Source organism: Palaemon carinicauda, chromosome 33 (genome assembly GCF_036898095.1).
Source record: "Palaemon carinicauda isolate YSFRI2023 chromosome 33, ASM3689809v2, whole genome shotgun sequence".
NCBI lineage: Eukaryota > Metazoa > Arthropoda > Malacostraca > Decapoda > Palaemonidae > Palaemon > Palaemon carinicauda.
This window is the reverse complement of record NC_090757.1, coordinates 76,360,862-76,380,659: the sequence shown is the minus strand read 5'-3', so window position 1 is coordinate 76,380,659 and position 19,798 is coordinate 76,360,862. Positions and strand designations below refer to the sequence as shown.

General features: G+C 43.6%; 1 long non-coding RNA gene across 3 annotated transcripts in view; it reads right to left on the bottom strand.

Moving 5' to 3' along the window:
• LOC137626344 (uncharacterized) overlaps positions 1-19,798 on the bottom strand; it is a 674,176-nt gene that overhangs the window by 551,856 nt on the left and 102,522 nt on the right. The gene's annotated exons all lie outside the window — the stretch shown is intronic.

The window sequence follows — 19,798 nt, the reverse complement described above, 5'->3', positions numbered from 1 at the left end:
AAATACAAAAAACGACTGAAAGAGGGCTCACTGAATCTGAAGAGAGGGTGGTGATAAGGTCATAACAGACAAGGCAGTTGTCGGGGTGCCATACAATAATATCGTCCATCTGAATCCCACAGTCGGCGTGGGATCGACAGACCGCATGTCCGCAAGGTTGTTGAAGGACGGCCGCGCAGGCTGTCATTCGGCAACGGACCACCTGTAAAAGGAATAGTCTATGAGCATCTACTAGTATCTCTAGAAGGGGTCCCGGAGGATCCGGGACCTGCCAATAAAATAAAATGTATAGCCTTAGACTAAACATGCAGAGAACTTGAGACTATTCCAAGAGAACCCGGCAGAGCCGGGGATGAAAAAGGATGCAAAAAACAGGGATGAATAATGATAATCAATAATAGTCCCGGGGCCCCAGGGGCCGGAGAACAGGGCTGATATGTAAACTTAAAGAAACTTAAAGTAACTTAAGATACATCCTTAAAATACATAAATAGAGAACTCCAATTATGATCTAAAAACTAATGTCCGTAATGGAATAGAGCTCCCGTAGGGAGGGTAGGAATCAAAAACTGTGTCAGTGTCAAAAGATCCTGCAGAATTATAAGCCCGGAGGCTCCGATGTCTGATGACGGGAGGGTACAATGGGGGAACGCTGGGGGAGCCAATGGATCCCCTAACGACCCTACCGGAGGTACCGGGACGAAGGTAATGATCCATGTAGAGTATGATGATGTGGGATAGAAATAAGTCCTATACGGACGATAATGGCAGGAGGTACCGTAGGATGGGGACACTCCTAATATAGTAGTGCTCATTCTTACAATCATAGCTAAAAGCAAAGGCTACACCAAGAAGGTGTAGGAATACCGACTAATCACGTGTGATAGTCCCCGGCGGTCCCGGCCCTCACCTTCCCCCGACCGATGGCCAATCGGGGCGACGGGAGGGGGGAGACGAAAACCGCCCGGGATGAATGAGACTATGCCGCACCCCGTGGGTACTCTCGGTCCTCAATATGTCGGAACGTTAAGGGAAGACTGAGGAACAAGCATACTTGACCCGTATGTCATAACCAACAACCATCGAGTGAGAGGAGAGGTGTACACTGGAAGGGGGGGGGGGGTGTGGGGGGGTATGGTACAGGGGAATCACCAGTACGGGTGGTGGTAGACAGGGCTACCAACTGGAGATCCCCTCAACATGACATGAAAAATTCCAAAAATATGATCATAACGGAGTGTAACAATAAATACAATATCAATGCACAAATACTTAAAAATAATTAATGAATTAAAAGCGTAATCACGTAAGTAATGCTAGGCATGCAGAAATAATATGGCGAGAGAGGGACTCAGGCGAGTGGTAAGGGAGGGAGCATGACGCCATCTCGCAGATGGAAAGCAGGGGTACCAACCTTGTTACTGAAGCGGTAGATATCGAACAGTAAAACAAAAGATACGCGAGAGTCCCACTCGAACCAAACGTAAAACTAGGTGGAGCGTAATAAAACCAATAGACTTAATAACAACAAGTGAAATGCTCCTAGAAACTAGCGCAACAAATCTCAATGGTGACGCTATCCACCAACATGCACGAATGCAGGCATACCAACCTAACATACACCTTAATGATACGCTAACACTGATATCATAGAATAACCTTAAAAATACGCTAGATGAAAGCATATAATCGGTGTACTATCTGAATGTAAAGGAAAAAACTCCTAAAAGTTCGAACGAATATCAATGATGAAAGAAATAACAGACGAACTAGCGAGAGAGGGCAGAGCCGAACCATGAACGGTTAGAACGGGGACGCCGTTCATAATAAAACACTTCTCAATTAATAAAAACAAAGGCTACACTGCCCAATCACGCTTAAACTCATGGATAAAGTACTTAACTTCGATGGGGTAACTTGAGAATCGGCCATAGATGCGAAGGAAAGGTAAAAATCCAAGGTTACACCGAGAAAAACACAATCGACCGATTAGGAACTGGTGCTAAAAAGGAGTGATGGGCAAGCGTGGGTAGAGTTAGTAGTACTGATCTGCGCGGCAGGGGAGGTTGAACCGCACCTCACTATTGAGGGATTTTGAAGTGGAGAAGTCTAAATGGTACGAGACCTCTGGTATTTCGCCCCAGTTTATACCGACACCATTAGGTGAGCGAGCTAGTTCAACCTAGCATTCCTATACATTTTTTCTCTGGTAATATTAGCAGTTATATTCCTTAGAAATGGTGCAATAGGAGCATTTCACTGGCCGGCACAGGTTGAGCCCAGAAAATGGATTTTAAGCGAAGCAAAAAATCTATTTTTGGGTGAGGTAGCCATGTCGTCCTGATGGAAGTTCCTTCATTAGTAGCTTCCTAGGTATATTTGACTACAGTGATATATCCCAGAGAATTTACCAAAGGTATCCAGAATTCTAACTCCTGGAGCGAATATCCCTTAAAATTTTTAAAAGGGATATCGCGTAATATCAGAGGACGTATTCTTGACACGTCTCATGGCTATCTACACCCCCAATAGCGTTTTTGCTTTGAGGGGAAAGAGTGGCAAGAATAAGGAGAGTCGTTAAAGAGACAACGCTCTCGACACTCCTACTGTACTGTAAATAGTGCGCCGAATCGCCACCGCGGGGCGCCACCAAGCCCTTCTTTGTAGCTTTGTAGGTGTTGCAGAGACAGTACCATAGGGAGGGATTCATTATCCTTTTGTAAAAAAGAGGGTGGGTCCATCAGGACGACATGGCTACCTCACCCAAAAATAGATTTATCGCTTCGCTCAAAATCCGTTTTTTGGGCTCAGGCCATGTCGTTGTGATGGAAGTTTACCAGAGCATTAATGTATTTGTGGATTTTCAATAGTGCCGTCCATCTCGAAATAAATCTTTCCTTTTGGTCTTCTAGAACTAGAGACACTTGATGTAACCGTTATACATCAATCAGCTGATCTTAAAATATGTCAGTGCTTCCTGCCCCCTACAGGGAAGAGTCTGGGCAGACTCAAGGTAAAAACCCGAGGATTGTGAGTTCAAGGAAACAATCTAGCAAACAGTTTGTATATTAGTGTTATCATATACGTAAAGCATAGTTTGTACTTGGATGGTATTGATCTGTGCAGGTTACTGGTACCTCCTGGGTCTGTTGTTAAAGAGACAGACAGGCTTATATACATGTAGGAAACCTTAAACAGTAAAATGAACAGTCTAGTACAACAAGTTCTTACCTATTTGCTTGGAACAATAGGAATCTTAGTTCCATAATTTTCTTAAATATTAAAAGAATCAAGGATGCTCTGACTTTAAACTTAAACTGGAATGTTTGGGGCGAAAGAGATGCAAAGATTCGTTCTATTGTTTATTACAATAAATTTAAAAATCATAGATGTAATCAATTACATATTACACTGATCAATTCTGCATAGAAGCATAAACAGTAATAACAGAAAATAAAATCAGTTTCATCTGAAAATGAAACACCAGCCACTCTATGGGAAATATAAGAATTTCACTATGTATTCTGTTGTTACTAGGAACACTGTGCATATAGGTATGCCTGGCACTTGTGTCAGTCTATTATGCTTAAAGTCACCCGTGTGAATAGAACAGTCTATAGTGTCATCACTAAACACAATACTCAACATGATATGACTTGAAAGTTTATCATGTACACCCTTCACCAAAAGTCACAAATAGTGCACTGTTCTTCGCAGTAATCAAGCGGCAGGTTTTATTACACTGCCTGCCGCCACCACATGAAATTTAATTTCTTGTAATTGCTTCGCGTAGTGCTTGAATAAAACTCTGGATGACTTCCATCCAGTATAAGCACGAAGGCTTTCAAACGACATCGTCTGAAAGAAATTCAGAGACGAGGCAACTTTTCTCGGATCATGACCTGCGGGTGTACTGTCTGGATCTGCTCTGCGTATAAAATAGGTCATTTTCGCCCTTATCTATTTCAAGGATAACGTTGAACCGGAAGTCTCTCCCCTGAAAAGCTGACCTCCCTTAAAGTCTAAAGTTCTACGAAGATAGACCTTTAGGCATTCCACTGGGCAGAAGGATGCTTCTTTCTTCAGAGGGCAGATTCTCCAGGGACCCCATCTCTTAGTGGGCAGCTCGTTCTTGGCGAGAAACGGCGGGTCCGGAAAGAGGTTCAGTTCTCCGGCGTCTGTGAACTGAATGTGGCCATCATCCCTCGAGAGGGCCACTATTTCGCTAACTCTGGCTCCCGAGGCTAGTGCAAATAAGAATATCACCTTTTGAGTCAAGTCTTTCAGCGAGCAATCCTCATTGTTCAGGGTTGATGCTAAATGAAGAACCTTATCCAAAGACCATGAAATGGACTTAGGAGGAGCTGCGGGCCGAAGTTTAGCACAGGCTTTAGGAATCGTGTTGAAGATCTCATTGGAAAAGTCTACCTGGAAGGCGTAAAGCATTGGTCTGGCTAGGGCAGATTTACATGTAGTAATCGTATTGGCTGCTAAACCTTGTTCATGAAGATGGATGAAGAAGGACAAACAGAAATTTGTAGAAATCTCCTTAGGTTTCTTCGCCTTGACAAAGGCCACCCACTTCTTCCACGAAGACTCATATTGTCTTCTTGTTGACTTTGACTTGTATTCTTCTAAGAAGTTAATACTGTCCCTAGAAATCCTGAACCGTTTCTTGACTGCTAGGGCGAGAAAATCATGAGATGAAGGTTCTGGGTTTTCTCTGATGAAGCTGAGACAGTCAATTTCTGGACTTGCCGAGTCAGAACTGGGTCCGGCAACGGGATCAGCTTCAGGCGTAGTTCCGTTACTAGAGGGAATCAGTCACTGTTGGGTCACTTGTGGGCCACTGTTGCTGCTGTCCCCCGAAAGGATCTCAGTTTGTCGAGGACTTTCAGCAGAAGGTTGGTTGGAGGGAATAAGTAGATCTTGGACCATCTGTTCCAATCTACCGGTAGCATCTCACTTTGAGTGCTGGTTGGAGGATTTACCTCCTTGGCCATGTCCACCTTTGTTGCCCCTACCTCTGAAGGGGCGTCTAGAGGATCCTAGAAAGGAGCCTCGAGACTTCGGCCTAAATGTTGTTGACTGCCTTTCGAAAACTGGGGTGAACACAGGCGATTGGGTCGCCAGCGTTTAGGGCACCAGTTGGAGGGTGGTGGGTGGCTGTGCCACCGTCTGGGGCACCGAGGCCACGGGAAGCTGTTGCTGTTGTCTCGGCCAAGAGGGCACTCTTGGTCATTTCGACTTATTCTTCAGCTGGGGACCCTCATCAGCTGAAGATTTTCTTTTAGAGGACAAGCCCCATTTAGAGAGAAGATTTCTGTTCTCTGTTGCGGCTTTGTCCACGACCTCTTTGACCACTTCGCTTGGGAAGAGGTCTTTTCCCCAGATGTTGGAAGCTATCAGCTTCCTTGGTTCGTGTCTCACCGCAGCCGAGGTGAACACGAACTCTCTGCAAGCAATTCGGGCTTTAATAAAGTTGTACAAGTCCCTGGTGACTGTCGCCAAATGAGATTTGGCGAAGACCATGTACATGTCTGGGGTATCCGGGATGCTTGCCATAGTCTCTAGGCCAGTCTGTAGAGACATGGAAGCAGCAAGACGTTCTTTTGTCTCCTGTTCCCTGTGCAGGAGAAAGTCTGACAACTTTGGGAGGTCTTCGCCGAACTGTCGTCCGGCAATATCTGCCTCCAGCTTCCCGACTGTGAAGGTGTTGTGGACATCCTTCCAATCTGCATCGTCTGATGGAAAGGCGAGGGAAAAGGGTCTACACTTCCAGTGTAGGGCAAGGTTTCCCTGCCTCAACTGCCTTAAGCCCTTTGTCCATAAAGGGAAAGGCACGTTTGGGGTCAGCAATGAAGGACGGGTGCTTCTTGCTGAGAGCCGGCACCTTGGAGCTAGTAAAGGCCCTCTCCTTCAAGGTGGTTGTATATAAGGCCTGGGCCTTAGAGAGTTCAAGGACGATGGTCTCCTTCGGCTCTGTCTCCTCTTTGGATGCAAGTTCCGTCTTTAGACGGACATAGCAATCCGGATAGGCCCCTTTGCTGGGTCAAAACTCAATTTCCTCTACTGGGACAGTGCCCAGTTTCTCTGAGAGGAAGATCTTCCCCCCCGACATAGGCATATGCTCTGCGTACCTCCAGGGGTTGACGACAGAGAAGGCGGGGAGATTCTTGACGATTAGCTTCTTCGGGGCTAAACGTGTTGCAACCAGCTGATGCATTTCCGTCCGAAGAGGAGCCTCTTTCTCGGACGATTTCTTTTGAATGTCCTGCACCATGGACAACAGCGAGTGCAACGTACTCGTGATGGAATCTAACTGGGGTGCAGCGGAAGAAGTCAAAGGCACTGGCTCAGTCACCGTGGCTGATGATACCGAAATCGTTTCGGCTTTCTCGACTTCGGCCTCAGGTGGTACATCATCCACCTGATCCAGTTCCTCCACTAGGAGATTGTTCTCAATCTCCTCCGAGACAACTGACATGTTGTTCTCTAATTGGATGCTCTCCAAGGCATCCGAAACTTCAGATTCTACTGGAATCTGAACAAGGGGAATCTCAGGTTGAGCCTGGGGAATAACCGCATCCGAAGATACCCTAGGGAAAAGACAAGCCCTCATCTTTTCATTAGGAAGGTATGGGCCAGAGGTGTTCTTCTGGAAGCCCCTGACCCATTTTCGCAGCGTCTCCCTTGCTGCGTCCCTTGACTAAGTAGACTTTTGGTCGTCAAAAGCCTCTTTAACCAGTTTTTCACAAACGGTACATACCTGTGGGTCCCAATACTTGAGAGCCCCCTTGGTGACTGCGCAGCGAGCGTGGGCCCTGCACATGCCATGGCCGTAGAAGTTCTTACTACGGACCCTGCAAAAGTTGTTCCCGCACTCGAGATGCTCCTCCTGTAAAGAAAGAAAAGCATACAAGTATTCGGTGAAATTCTCAGATTTCAGCACACATAATATTAATAATATTAGCTTGGATAGGGTAAGCTAGAAATAGGAAAGACACCTACATGTGTTTCCTGTCCAGCCAATTGCTATGACCTCCACCTATATTGAATGCTAAATTCTTCAAGAATTTTTGGGGGAAGATGATATCCTTAGATATAGAGTGTCTTCTTAACACAATCTTCTAGGTTCAATATTGGGGATTAAAGACAATAATGGTTAATAACCATTAATGGTAGAGAGAATCGCTCTCTTATATGTGATGGTCTCACAATAGGCTGCCCATGAAGCACCTTGTAGGTTGGAAAAAACTTTTGGGCTACAGCACTGACTGTCGGCAGCATGCCGCCAGTCCTGCCGGGCCTGCCGGCATCTACCGGGCAAGCCGGCATATGCCGGTCTATTCCGGGCTATTGAAGGCAGCTACTGTCTTCAAAGTAATGGGCGGCAGGCCGCCGGCAGCGGCTCTGCCGGCCGGTAGCAACTCTGCCAGCCGGCAGCGGCTCTGCTGGCCGGCAGCTGAGAATCCTTCCATTAAGTAGGACCCGGCGGCAAAAGTCCAAGTTATGGGTGGCCGGCTGCCGGCCGGCAACTCAGTAGCCGGCAGCCGGTCCCAGTATGTCTATTGTCGTTGGGTTGTCGATCAGCGACGCCCACAGTAAGCGGCGGCAGACAATTGACATGGCCCAGTAAAACGAAAGGCAGAGAAAAAGAGAGGATGGAGGAAGACAAGAGCTCAGCCTTGCCAGCCTACATCCAGAATGAGGGTTCAAGTGGAAGGGGGAATTATATTCGGGCTTCCACCCAACCATATCCCATCCATATGGGCTATGGAAAGCAGTCCAAGGGAGGACTGAAGAACACTCTAAAGAATACAGTAGGGTCCCGAATTACACGTGTTCTAATTACGCGATTCCTCAATTACGCGATCGATAGTTTTTAAAAATTAATTTTCCTGTATTTGCGAGGAGCATTCTAAATCCGCGAGTCAAGCACCGCGAAGCGTAGGAAATCTATTGTTTTCTTAATTGTATTGGGGGGGGGGTGATGGTTCCCCGATGTCTGAGAAGGGGGGGGGGGAGAATGTGAGAGAAAGATTTCTGTTCAAACATTTTAAGACTAGTTTTGGATGAAAAATGTTAAGGTTTGCCCATCTGTTGTGTGAACTTGTCGCTAGGCCTAGCCTAACTTTCCAACACCTATATGTATAATATTCCATATTTGTACTAATTAATTTTTATACTTACGTTGTGATTATGGTGAAAAATCCTTATTCATTAAACTTTAAATTAAAAACCATCAAAATAAAGACTATTTTATATCATGCTACTGCCAAACATGTCACCACAACCAAACCCATTACTTTGTTTAGTACGTTCCATCGCCGATCATAACGAACTCGCTAACCAATTTTAACATCTGTCTATAGGTTAACTTTTGCGGCAAAAGATATCTTACCAGGTACTATGTAATAATAATGTTATAATTAATGTTTTATTTATCCTTAAAAAATCAAAATATATGAAATATGAGCAATTTTGTTTCGTGTTGTTTTTTTTTTCCCTAAAAAAACGCCTTCTTAAAAGGAAAACGTTTTTTTTTTTACGTTTCATCGTCGATCATAAACGCATTTACTCCTGAAAGTGATATTGAAGAGCTTTTACTAAAGATGTTATTATAAATAAAGATTATAAATAGGTGGTAAAATATCTATAATTAAAGTGTAGCAGCATCAAGAAATGTTGGGGTTCGCCCTTTACATAAGAATGTACTGTACATTGGATTAGACAGAACGTAGAAAAAATCAATTAGGGAAAAATCGGTATTCGATATCCTCTTCATCAGCATCGTCATTCGTCAATCGGGCTTTTTATTTTTTTTATTCTCAGTCGCTAACTAGTTATCGCACTGCCAAGATCTGCACACATTCCAATAATTCACATTTGAAGGTTTTCTGGGAGAGGATGGATAGAGAAAATACCGAACTATATAAAATGTTTTTTTAACCTGTTAAGCGTCACCCACGTGATAAACCGTTCACCACGATCTACTCGGTACCGCCTTCAACTGTATATTCCGTTCATGACTTTAATTGCCTTTTACAAGCCGTCAGTCTCGTGATGTTACTTTACTCGTATAGTAAGTATAGGATCACCACTTGGCAACACTCTCAGCATATGGGGACTGTGAATAGAAACTTATATGATGTCTGGCAACTATTTTTCTGAAGGTAGCTTGATGTTACAAAACTGTGGTTTCCTATCAGTGCGCTCGGGCGTTCATGCATAAGTGGTTATTTGTTGTTCCTTTTGTAATGAAAGGTCTAAAGAGGAAGGTTATTTCTTTAGATGAAATAAATGATATTCTTGTTGTGGAATTTGATAATGATAACCTGTTTGATAATGAGAGCACTAGTTCTGAATCCTCCAGTGATGAGTATATTGAAGAAACAAAGTTTTCTTTCGATGTCGAAAGCGAAAATGACTTCTCATTACCGAATGACTGGACAACGAAATTTCACAAAACTATAAATAGCCCAGCGGCATAGTAAGAAATATGAAACCAATTGTTCAAATTGTTCTAAAAGCACCAAAATTGGCACACATGTGGATTAATACATTCTGAACAATTTTGGATATGGAGGCATTCAAGATTCTCCCCGTAGCACATTTGGCGGCCATTTTTCAAAATGGCCGCTATTTACCGTTAGCGTCATTGAATATGTACCATAATTTGTCTTTTTGTGGATGCTAAAGGTGATAAGTGTGCTAGAGGTGATAAGTATTGTACAATTACACATACTTCTGTGCTTACCAAATAATTTGGCTACCATTTCACAAGAAAATGAATTTTACTTTGCAGCGGCAGCGTTGGTGGCAGTGACGGCGGCTGCAGTAATAGTATAGTGTTGATAGTCATGGTGCTTGTAGTAGTAACTTGTGGTAACATGGTGGTGTTTTGTGTCTTTGCAGGTGAGGCAGCAGCAGCACCACCTGACATCAGAGACGCGTTGTTCCAGACTGCAGCCATGGCAAAGAAGTTCCAACTGGTCGATACTTTTGAGCAACGTACTCCCACAACACCTCCTGAGACAAACTGGAAGCTGTGTCTTGTATGTCAAGAGGAGACAACAGAGTCACTTGTCTGCCCAGTACTGTCTAAACGCCGAGACCCTGGGAGTGGATACACGACAATGGCTGCAAACTTGGTCAAATTTGATGAACTCGGAGAACTGCCAAGAACTGTTCAGTTACAGAGACTAGATGAAGGACAAGGTGTTGAGGCGACAATGGTTGCCCACCAGGCCAAGTGGCATAAAACATGTATGCTCAAATACAATAACACAATGCTACGAAGAGCAGAGAAGAGACGCATCGCAAGCAGCTCAGCATTTGATAGTACTGACAATGTCCAGGCCAAGCGCGCCAGAACACACTCTTCAGAAGCCACTACCAGCGGCACCTCCTGCTTTTTCTGTGGAAAGTCTGGCACAGAGACCCTACATAAAGTAACAACCTTCCAGGTGGACACACGCGTACGGAAGTGTGCAGCGCAAGTTGGGGACAATGAACTCATAGCCAGGCTCAGCATGGGTGATATGGTGGCTCTGGAGGCCAAGTACCATTCCAAGTGTTTGTTGGCTCTTTACTATCGTGCAAAGACCACTGTAGAAGCCGAGCAGAAAACTGACCATGAAGGTGTAATGTCAAGAATCGTACTGGCTGAACTGGTCCTGTATATCGAGGAAACCCACCTAGAAGAGGGCACCACCCCAGTCTTCAGACTCGCAGAACTTGTAAAGCTATACACAACAAGAATGGAACAGCTCGGGGTTGTTTTGTGCCAGAAAGTTAATAGCACAAGGCTGAAAGAGCGCCTGTTAGCCCAGATACCAGGCCTGAGATCCCACAGCAAAGGCCGAGATGTTTTACTAGCGTTTGATGAAGACATTGGTGAAGCGCTAGGCAAAGCCTGCGAGCAAGACTGTGACACTGAGGCAGTTCACCTTGCGCGTGCTGCACAGATAGTTCGTCGATATATGTTTGAAGACATTTACCAATTCCGTGGATCATTCCCGGGCGGCTGTCAGGAGGACTCTGTGCCAAACGTACTAGTTGCAATGGTAAATATGGTGCTGGATGGCCCCACCATCAAGAATCAAAGCCATTCCTCTTCAACACAAGCAGCTCTTTCCATTGCGCAGCTTCTCAAGTTCAACAGTGTCAAGCAAAGTCGGAAGCAGGGAGCAACCAAGACACAGGAGCCTCCAGCTGTCAGACACAGTACGTCTCAAGAAACTCCTCTTCCAACCTATGTTGGGCTGATGCTGTATGCTGAAACACGCAAGAGAGGACTTGTGGACAAGCTCTTCTCTCTGGGCCTAAGCATCTCATATGACAGAGTCCTACGTCTTTCTGCCCAGATGGGAAACAGCGTGTGTCAGCTGTACCGCATAGAGGAAGTGGTCTGCCCGCCTACCCTGCGTAGCAATGTGTTCACAACTGCGGCTGTGGACAACATTGACCACAACCCAAGTGCCACCACAGCCAAGAATTCATTCCATGGAACAGGAATCTCGCTTTTTCAACACCCAACGTGTGCAGATGAGGGAGTGGATCGTAGCATTGCTCTCACTGGGCGTGATACTGGATCAAAGACGGTTGAGCCTCTACCAGAATATTACACGGATGTACGTCCTGTTGCTTCTTCTGTCAAAGGGCAAATGATCCCAGCTACTTCTGTGACCTCTCTTAGACGCCACAACTGTGAGCAGCACATAGAAGATGAGTATATGTGGCTGGAGAACACGAGAAGTGTTCTCAAAGATGATGTTGAGGCCTGTGAAAACACATCATGAGCTGCATACCATGCAAGGCACCAAGATCCAAAGCAACCAGTCATCACACCAACGTCCCTGCTTCCCTTGTTCCAGGAGAGTGCTCACACTGTGGCAATGATCAGACACTCTATTGATGTAGTCAGGAGTGCAGTTAAACATCTCAACCCAGGCCAAACTCCAGTTCTGACTTGCGACCAGCCACTATTCACTCTAGCAAAACAGATCTAGTGGAAGTGGCCAAACACATATGGAGAAGACCAACTGGTGGTGATGTTTGGGGGGTTGCATATTGAGATGACGGCACTGAAGACCCTGGGTGACTGGTTGCAGGGAAGTGGGTGGACCCAAGCACTGGTACAAGCAGAGATCACAACTGAAGGAATAGCAGACTCATTTCTTCGAGCAGCTCACGTCACACGCACCAGAAGAGCACACCAAGTCACAGAGGCTGCGTTGTATAATCTCCAACGGCGTGCCTATGACAAGTACAGCACCACCAATAGAGAAGATGATGAGCACCCTGAAAGCTTTGAAGACTGGTGCAGTCAGAGAGAACAGAGTTATCCGCAGTTTCAGTACTGGTCAACAGTCTTGGCACTGGAGCTGTCCACTCTGATCTATGTGCGATCTCTGAGAGAAGCCAATTTTAGCATGTACGTGGATGCTCTGACAGAACTGGCTCCGTGGTTCTTCGCACTAGACCACACGAACTATGCCCGATGGATACCAGTGCATCTACGGGACATGGCAGAACTGGCAAACAAACATCCAGACGTCTTCACAGAGTTTAGCAAGGGACACTTCACAGTCCAGAAGACCAAGAGGATCTTTTCAGCAATCCCTCTTGACCAAGGACATGAGCAGAACAACGCGTATGTCAAGGGTGATGGAGGAGCCATCGGCCTCACAGACAATCCAACTGCACTGAGGCGCTGGATGGTTGCCGGACCGGAGGTTGCTAGAGTGATTGTGGAATTTGACGACTTCAATCTGCATCCACACGATCAAGAGGAGACACGTCACCACGAAGAGACACCAAGTGTGCAGAACACTTTTGCCAGAGATGTGCGCTCACTCGTGGCCGTCATTGAAGAGCTGGGCAACCCTTTCGAGGAGGACAGTCAGGACTTGCTGGTGCTCGACACAAAGGAGATCGCAGACCCTGCAGTCATAGAAACAGTCCGTAACGCCAAGCAGATTGGCCAAGACCAGTTTGAAGCATTCTCAAAGGAATGCATCGTGGACAGAACCAAGTCCATTGAGGTGGCAATCCACCGGAACAAGCTACCACTGTTTGCGACCAAGAGAGGACCCAATATACCCAAAGGAAAAGAACAGGTCAAATCTCTGAAGAATGATGTTGCGCTCTTCGCACGATTATATATCGGCTGCCAGACCCGTGATGGGAATCTAGAAGAGTTCTTCAGGCATGAAAATCAGCAATGCCCTCCAGCTTTATCTGACGGAGGGAGACTGTACCTAGGGAGCAAGAGTGACTTGCTGGTGTGCCTTGAAGGCCATGCTGAGCCTCAGTTTGAAGCTCCTACTGTCACTGCTGTTGTCCTCGATGGAGCAGTAATCGTACAGATGTTGAAGCCGGGTACTGCCAACACGTTCGAGGAATATGCACAGCAAGTGTTCATCCCATACGTTGTACAACGTTTCCAACATGTATCACGTCTTGACCTTGTGTGGGACAGCTACAGAGCAGATTCCCTGAAGGCATCAACCAGAGAACAGCGTGGAAAGGGAGTACGTCGGCGTGTTGTCGACTCAGCAGTCATACCAGGAAATTGGCAAAGTTTCCTGCGAGTTGATAGCAACAAAGTGGAGCTCTTCAGCTACCTCTCCACCATGCTTGCAGAGTCCTTTCAAGAAGAAGGCAAGGAACTGGTCGTCACTGATGGGGAGCAGGTGATCTGTGTTCCACAGCAAGAGGATGTCAACTCTCTCGCACCATGCAACCAAGAAGAGGCAGACACCCGCATGATGCTACATGTAGCACATGCTGCACAACATGGTCACCACCAGATACAGGTTCGAACAGTAGACAGTGACGTCGTGGTCCTAGCAGTGATGGTAGTCCAGAAACTACCAGCTGGAGACGAACTCTGGGTAGCCTTTGGGACAGGCAAGAACTACCGCTACATTGCAGCCCATGAAATAGCTTCCTCCCTTGGTCCAGAGAAGGCATGTGCTCTTCCAATGTTTCATGCCATCACAGGGTGTGATACTGTGTCAGCCTTCGTCGGACATGGGAAGAAATCTGCCTGGGCAACATGGAACACGCTGCCAGAACTCACTGATGCCCTGCTGAGTCTGGCAAATGCACCCACAAGCATCCAAGAGGATACAATGCATGTCATCGAGAGGTTTGTCATACTCCTGTATGACCGCACAAGCAAATGCAAGGACGTCAACAAGGCGAGAAAGCAGCTCTTTGCAAAGACGAACTCTGTTCAGAACATCCCGCCAACCTACGCTGCTCTGGAGCAGCATGTGAAGAGATCTGCCCTTCAGGGTGGTCATGTCTGGGGCCAGGCATTGGTACCAACGCCCGTGCTCCCTCCACCAACAGACTGGGGCTGGCATCGGAGTGATGATGGGCTCTACACACCACTCTGGACCACACTCCCTGAGGCATCCAAGGCCTGCTATGAGCTGGTGTCTTGCGGATGCAAGAAAGGCTGCAAAAACCGCTGCAAGTGCAAGAACGCTTCACTGCAATGCACTGGTCTATGTTTCTGTGAAGGTGAATGCCAGTAGATTGGGACAGAAAACTTGCTAACCAACATTATGATCTGTAGACATTCATAATTCTGGTGACCAGATTTGAAAAGTTCGGAATCATAATTAACATAGTGTGGCAAAATCTACGTTATTGTATTACATGTATGTACTGCAGGATTACACAAGTACTGTGCCTAGAGACTGGGCTTTTGGTCCGACTATATAACTACAATCTGACCATACTGTAAACTTCCCGTACTCTGTGTATTATTTTGACTAGCAATTTTGCCAGCAATTTGAAATAAAAAAGCAACTTGAGCAATTAAAGTGTGTTCCTGAAATCAGGTACTGGTTATTAGAGGTATTATGTCATTGAGTATTGAAATCTTCATCAAATGTCCACTTTTTCCACAAAATGGCGGCCAGTTTGGGGGCCATTTTTGAGAAGATTCATCTAAATATCTGTTAAACATTTATTGATGTTTATTCTGATGTAAAAAAAGGGAATTTTGGCCCATCTAGCACCAAACTAACGACACATAATGAAGTCTATGTAATGACGCTAATGTTAAATGGCGGCCATTTTGAACAATGGCCGCCATATCTTCCTAAGGGCTAATCTTGAATGCCTCCATATCCAAAAATGTTTAGAATATATTAATCTACATGTGTGCCAATTTTGGTGCTTTTAGACCAATTTGAACAATTGGTCTGCTATGCCGCTGTACTAAAAGGGAAAGGAAACGCCGAGAGAGAGAGAGAGAGAGAGAGAGAGAGAGAGAGAGAGAGAGAGAGAGAGAGAGAGAGAGAGATAAAGTGGATAAATAATGTACAAATGTATGACGAACATATTTGAAAACTACAGGAAACGATATGAGAGAGAGAGAGGGAGAGAGGGAGAGAGAGAGAGAGACCTATCCCTTTCCTTTTGTTGCTTATCCAGGCGTAAGATTTACGATTGAAGATAAAAAGAACCCATTAGAATATTCAGTATTATGTAGCCATTTGAAATTAAATAATAGTAGTATTAATTGTTTTTTTACTCAACCATTTAATTAATATCCCTACTTTTAACTATAATTACGAATTATAAGCATAAAGAAATTATATTAACTTTGAAAAATTATCATTAGTGAAATGACCGCTCAGGGCAAAAAAAGCGTGATTATCGTACAGCAGCCTATTGCACACTTGCGCCTAGTGGCCGTGTTTACGTGTGGGAGTGTCATCATGGATATACAGTACTATACTGTAATTTTTAACTATTGCTAGATACGTACTGTATCAAACCTTGAAAACCCTTTTTTGTTTTTTGTATCTATAGGAAATAATTCTACGTCATTCGGAAAATACTGAAAACAGTAAGCTATGCATAGTACAGTAGTAAATACTACAGTCATAGAAAATTATCAAAACTTTAACAACTTTTTATTGTTTTATTTATCCATAAAAGAAATTTTGTACAGTATTTTATAAAAAAAAATCTATAAGAAGGATTTCTGGTAATTTTGTACAGTATTGTTAAGATAAAAGCTACAGTATATATATATATATATATATATATATATATATATATATATATATATATATATATATATATATATATATATATATATATATATATATATATATATATATATATATATATATATATATATATATATGTTTTATATATATAATATATACATACATACATACACACATACATACACACACAGTGTATATACAGTATATATATAGCTAGAAAGCTAGAAATGGAGTGAAAAAAAAATTGACGGGTAGGTTGCTGTTTGCCGCCATGATGTGTTTCGAAATATACGAATTTCCAATTACACGAGGCCTTTCATCGACCAAATTCTCGCATAATTCGGGACCCTACTGTACAAGGGTACCTTCCGGCAGCCGGCTTGGCCGGCGGCAGACAGGGAACCTCACGCCAGTTCTACAAATAACCCTTGGGGTCAAATGTAGAACGACGGCCAGGAGGGTGTTGGCTCATCGAACATGAAAGAGACAGAGGGGAAGGGGTAGATGTCCTACAAGTAAGGTAATGCCCGAAGGCAACCCCCAACTTAAGGGATTTTGGTCTCATGGAGTAACCTCGGGTAGGAGAAATAAGTTCCCAGGTTGGGTTAGTTAAGTGAGAGAGCGGCACACAGGACACAATCTCACAAGAGAACAGAATCTCGTACCAGAGACCTTAGGCAGTGGAGAAGTCATTTCTTCAGTCTAAGATCTACCACCACAGGACTGTCTGCTAGGGCAAGGAAGGAGGGATTGTCATACAAAACCCTCCATGTATGGACTAGGGAGGTCTAGCCTCCTGTAAAAGCAGCTTAACCTGACATGGGAAATCATTTCACCAAGACAGTAAGATGCCTAACACAGACTTATTACTCTGATGTCCTGTTCTAAACTCAAAACCGACTCAGTGGTTAGGAGAAAGAAAACGAAACGTCTCAGTAAAACTTTGCCAGAACTCGGTTCGCAGCAAAGTAAACTGAGAATAGCCTAGGCTAATCAGAGGGAAGGGGGATTGCTCTTAAATCTCCTAGGAGAATAGTAACGACTTAAAAGGTATAGGAGGTGTCAGTCTCCCCTTAAAAGACAATTCAAGAGCAATGGGGACGTATAAGAAAGTATACTAAAGCCCCTAGGCTAGTAGTCTAGGAGCATTGAGAATTGTTCACCGAAACTCTCTGTATACTATCTTGGAAGAGGAAAACATAAGGCAGTAATATCATAAATGTGTAAAATATTGCCTGAGCTTCAATAAAACTTTACCAGGAAGGTTATATCATGCATGAAGTGTGTAGGTGCCTAGGCTAGGAAGCCTAGCACTCGTGAGGCTCGATATAAATAGCCAAATCCACGACAATAATGATATAATATAAGAATCCCTAGCTAAAATTCTAAATAGCTAAAGTTATTAAAACAAATAATGCCGGGAAGGATCGTTCTGGCTAACTAAATGTACAGAAAGAAAGGTCGCGTCCATGACGCCATCTGGCTGGCAACAGCTCTTGTTACGTTAATTACGATCTCAATCGAAAAGCAAAACTGGCAAGAGCTTACAGTTACACAATTCAAAGATATTACTTAACTTTCCAAAAGCTGATGCGGCTGGTGAAGACATCATAGCGACAAATAACTCCAAAATAGCTAGAGATAACACGGGATAACACCGGTCAACGAAGCTACGAGAGAAAGAATGGCTTGGTGACAATTCGGCGCACTATTTACAGTACAGTAGGAGTGTCGAGAGCGTTGTCTCTTTAACGACTCTCCTTATTCTTGCCAACCTTTTCCCCTCAAAGCGAAAGCGCTATTGGGGGTGTAGATAGCCATGAGATGTGTCAAGAATATGTCCTCTGATATTACGCGATATCCCTTTTAAAAATTTTAAGGGATATTCGCTCCAGGAGTTAGAATTCTGGATACCTTTGGTAAATTCTCTGGGATATATCACTGTAGTCAAATATACCTAGGAAGCTACTAATGAAGGAACTTCCATCACGACGACATGGCCTGAGCCCAAAAAAAGGCGATTATCACCCGTACCCATTGGAACATCTACAATTAATATACGAACAATTTTAGTATTCCAAAAACCACCAAGTAAACAACAATACACAGAATCGTACGCTACATCGATTGTAAAGCATACTGCGTCGTATAAACATTAACTGAACTGTAACTTCCTTTAATCTCTGACTAAAGAAAAATACCGAAAGGACCAATTAATTGCAAAATAAAATGTTCCTTTTCTATAGTATAACTTAAAAAACTTAAAAACTTGAGTTGTAAGAAGAATATACTATTCATAAAAATTGCTACAAAGAGATATCATAATATCGTAACGATACTGACAACTGCGTAACAAAAATAAACTGAACGCTAGTTAATCCTTGAAAACAGATTGAAGATTACCTAAAGAAAACGTATTAGAAGGAAAAAATTTTCTTAAAATAACAAAAGCCTTCAATTTAATTTAAAACTTAATACTTCAAAAGAAAGTATTCACTTATCATACTTTGTAAAAAAGCAAGTCATACTTTTAGCCTACATCATAAGGCTGTGACGTCATCAATGGATGAGATGTTTACATCCCGCCCTTATGCTTTCGTGATGTTTGAAATAGGTTGAAAAACCTTCTAATCCTACCTTTGAAGTTATAAACACGTGATCACAGTTCAAATAAACAAATAAGCGAATGCCAGAACCCGAAAATTAGGTATACATCACCAAAATACTTCTAAAATCCAGGTTAATCACGAGTGAATTCCAACACTTCTTGCTCGCAAGAGCGCAGGGAAGTTCTAAAGCGTTTGGAATAGTTTGGCCTATCTATTGCCAGGGCACTAGTGTACACCTGGCATATCTGCGATTGCCGCAAGATTTTGAATTTCTGCGGAGCGTCCAAGAGACTACTGTATAGCCATTCTTATACAACCAGCGGGTAAGTTTTATATTTAAAATAAGTACTGTACCTCCATGCTCTTTGATATAAGCTACTACCGTGGTGTTGTCGTTCATCACCACAACTGAGTAAACCGCCAGGAACTGGTGGATCTCTTGAATGGCTAACTAGCAGGATGGGTAGTTAACCCTCGTTAAATTTCAATGGCTCGTCCTTTCAGCTTCGCCGAAAGTATTACCCCTATAAATAGCGTTGATTTGTATTCCAATTATAGAAAAAAAGTGTTTTAATTCTTTCATTCTGCCTTGTTTCAAGTATTGTTCTACAGTTAGGTCTTCAGCTGCTGATTCTCATCTTAATTTGTTGAACTGGAACTTACGGTCTATTAAATTTCTTATTCCTGATCTAGATATTAATCTTGGCATCGTCGTTTAATTAGTTCGCTGTGTATGTTGCATAAGATTTTGCATAATTCTGACCATCCTTTACATTCGTATCTTCCCTGACAGTTACACCCTGTTCGTAATACTAAGCATTCAGTTAATTCTAATAGTCAGGCATTCTCCATCATGAGGCTCTATACTACACAGTATTCTAAAAGTTTTATTCCAGCTGTGACCAAGTTGTGGAATGATCTTCCTAATCGGATAGTTAAAAGTTCAAACTTAAAGCAAATGTTATGTTGAATAGGCTGACATGTTTTTTAATAGTTTTATATAAAATATCTGTTTTAATGTTGCTACTGTTTAAAAAAATTTTTTATTCTAATTGTTCATTACTTTTCATATCATTTATCTAATTCCTTATTTCTTTTCCTCACTGGACTATTTTTCTCTGTTGGAGCCCTTGGGCTTAAAGCATC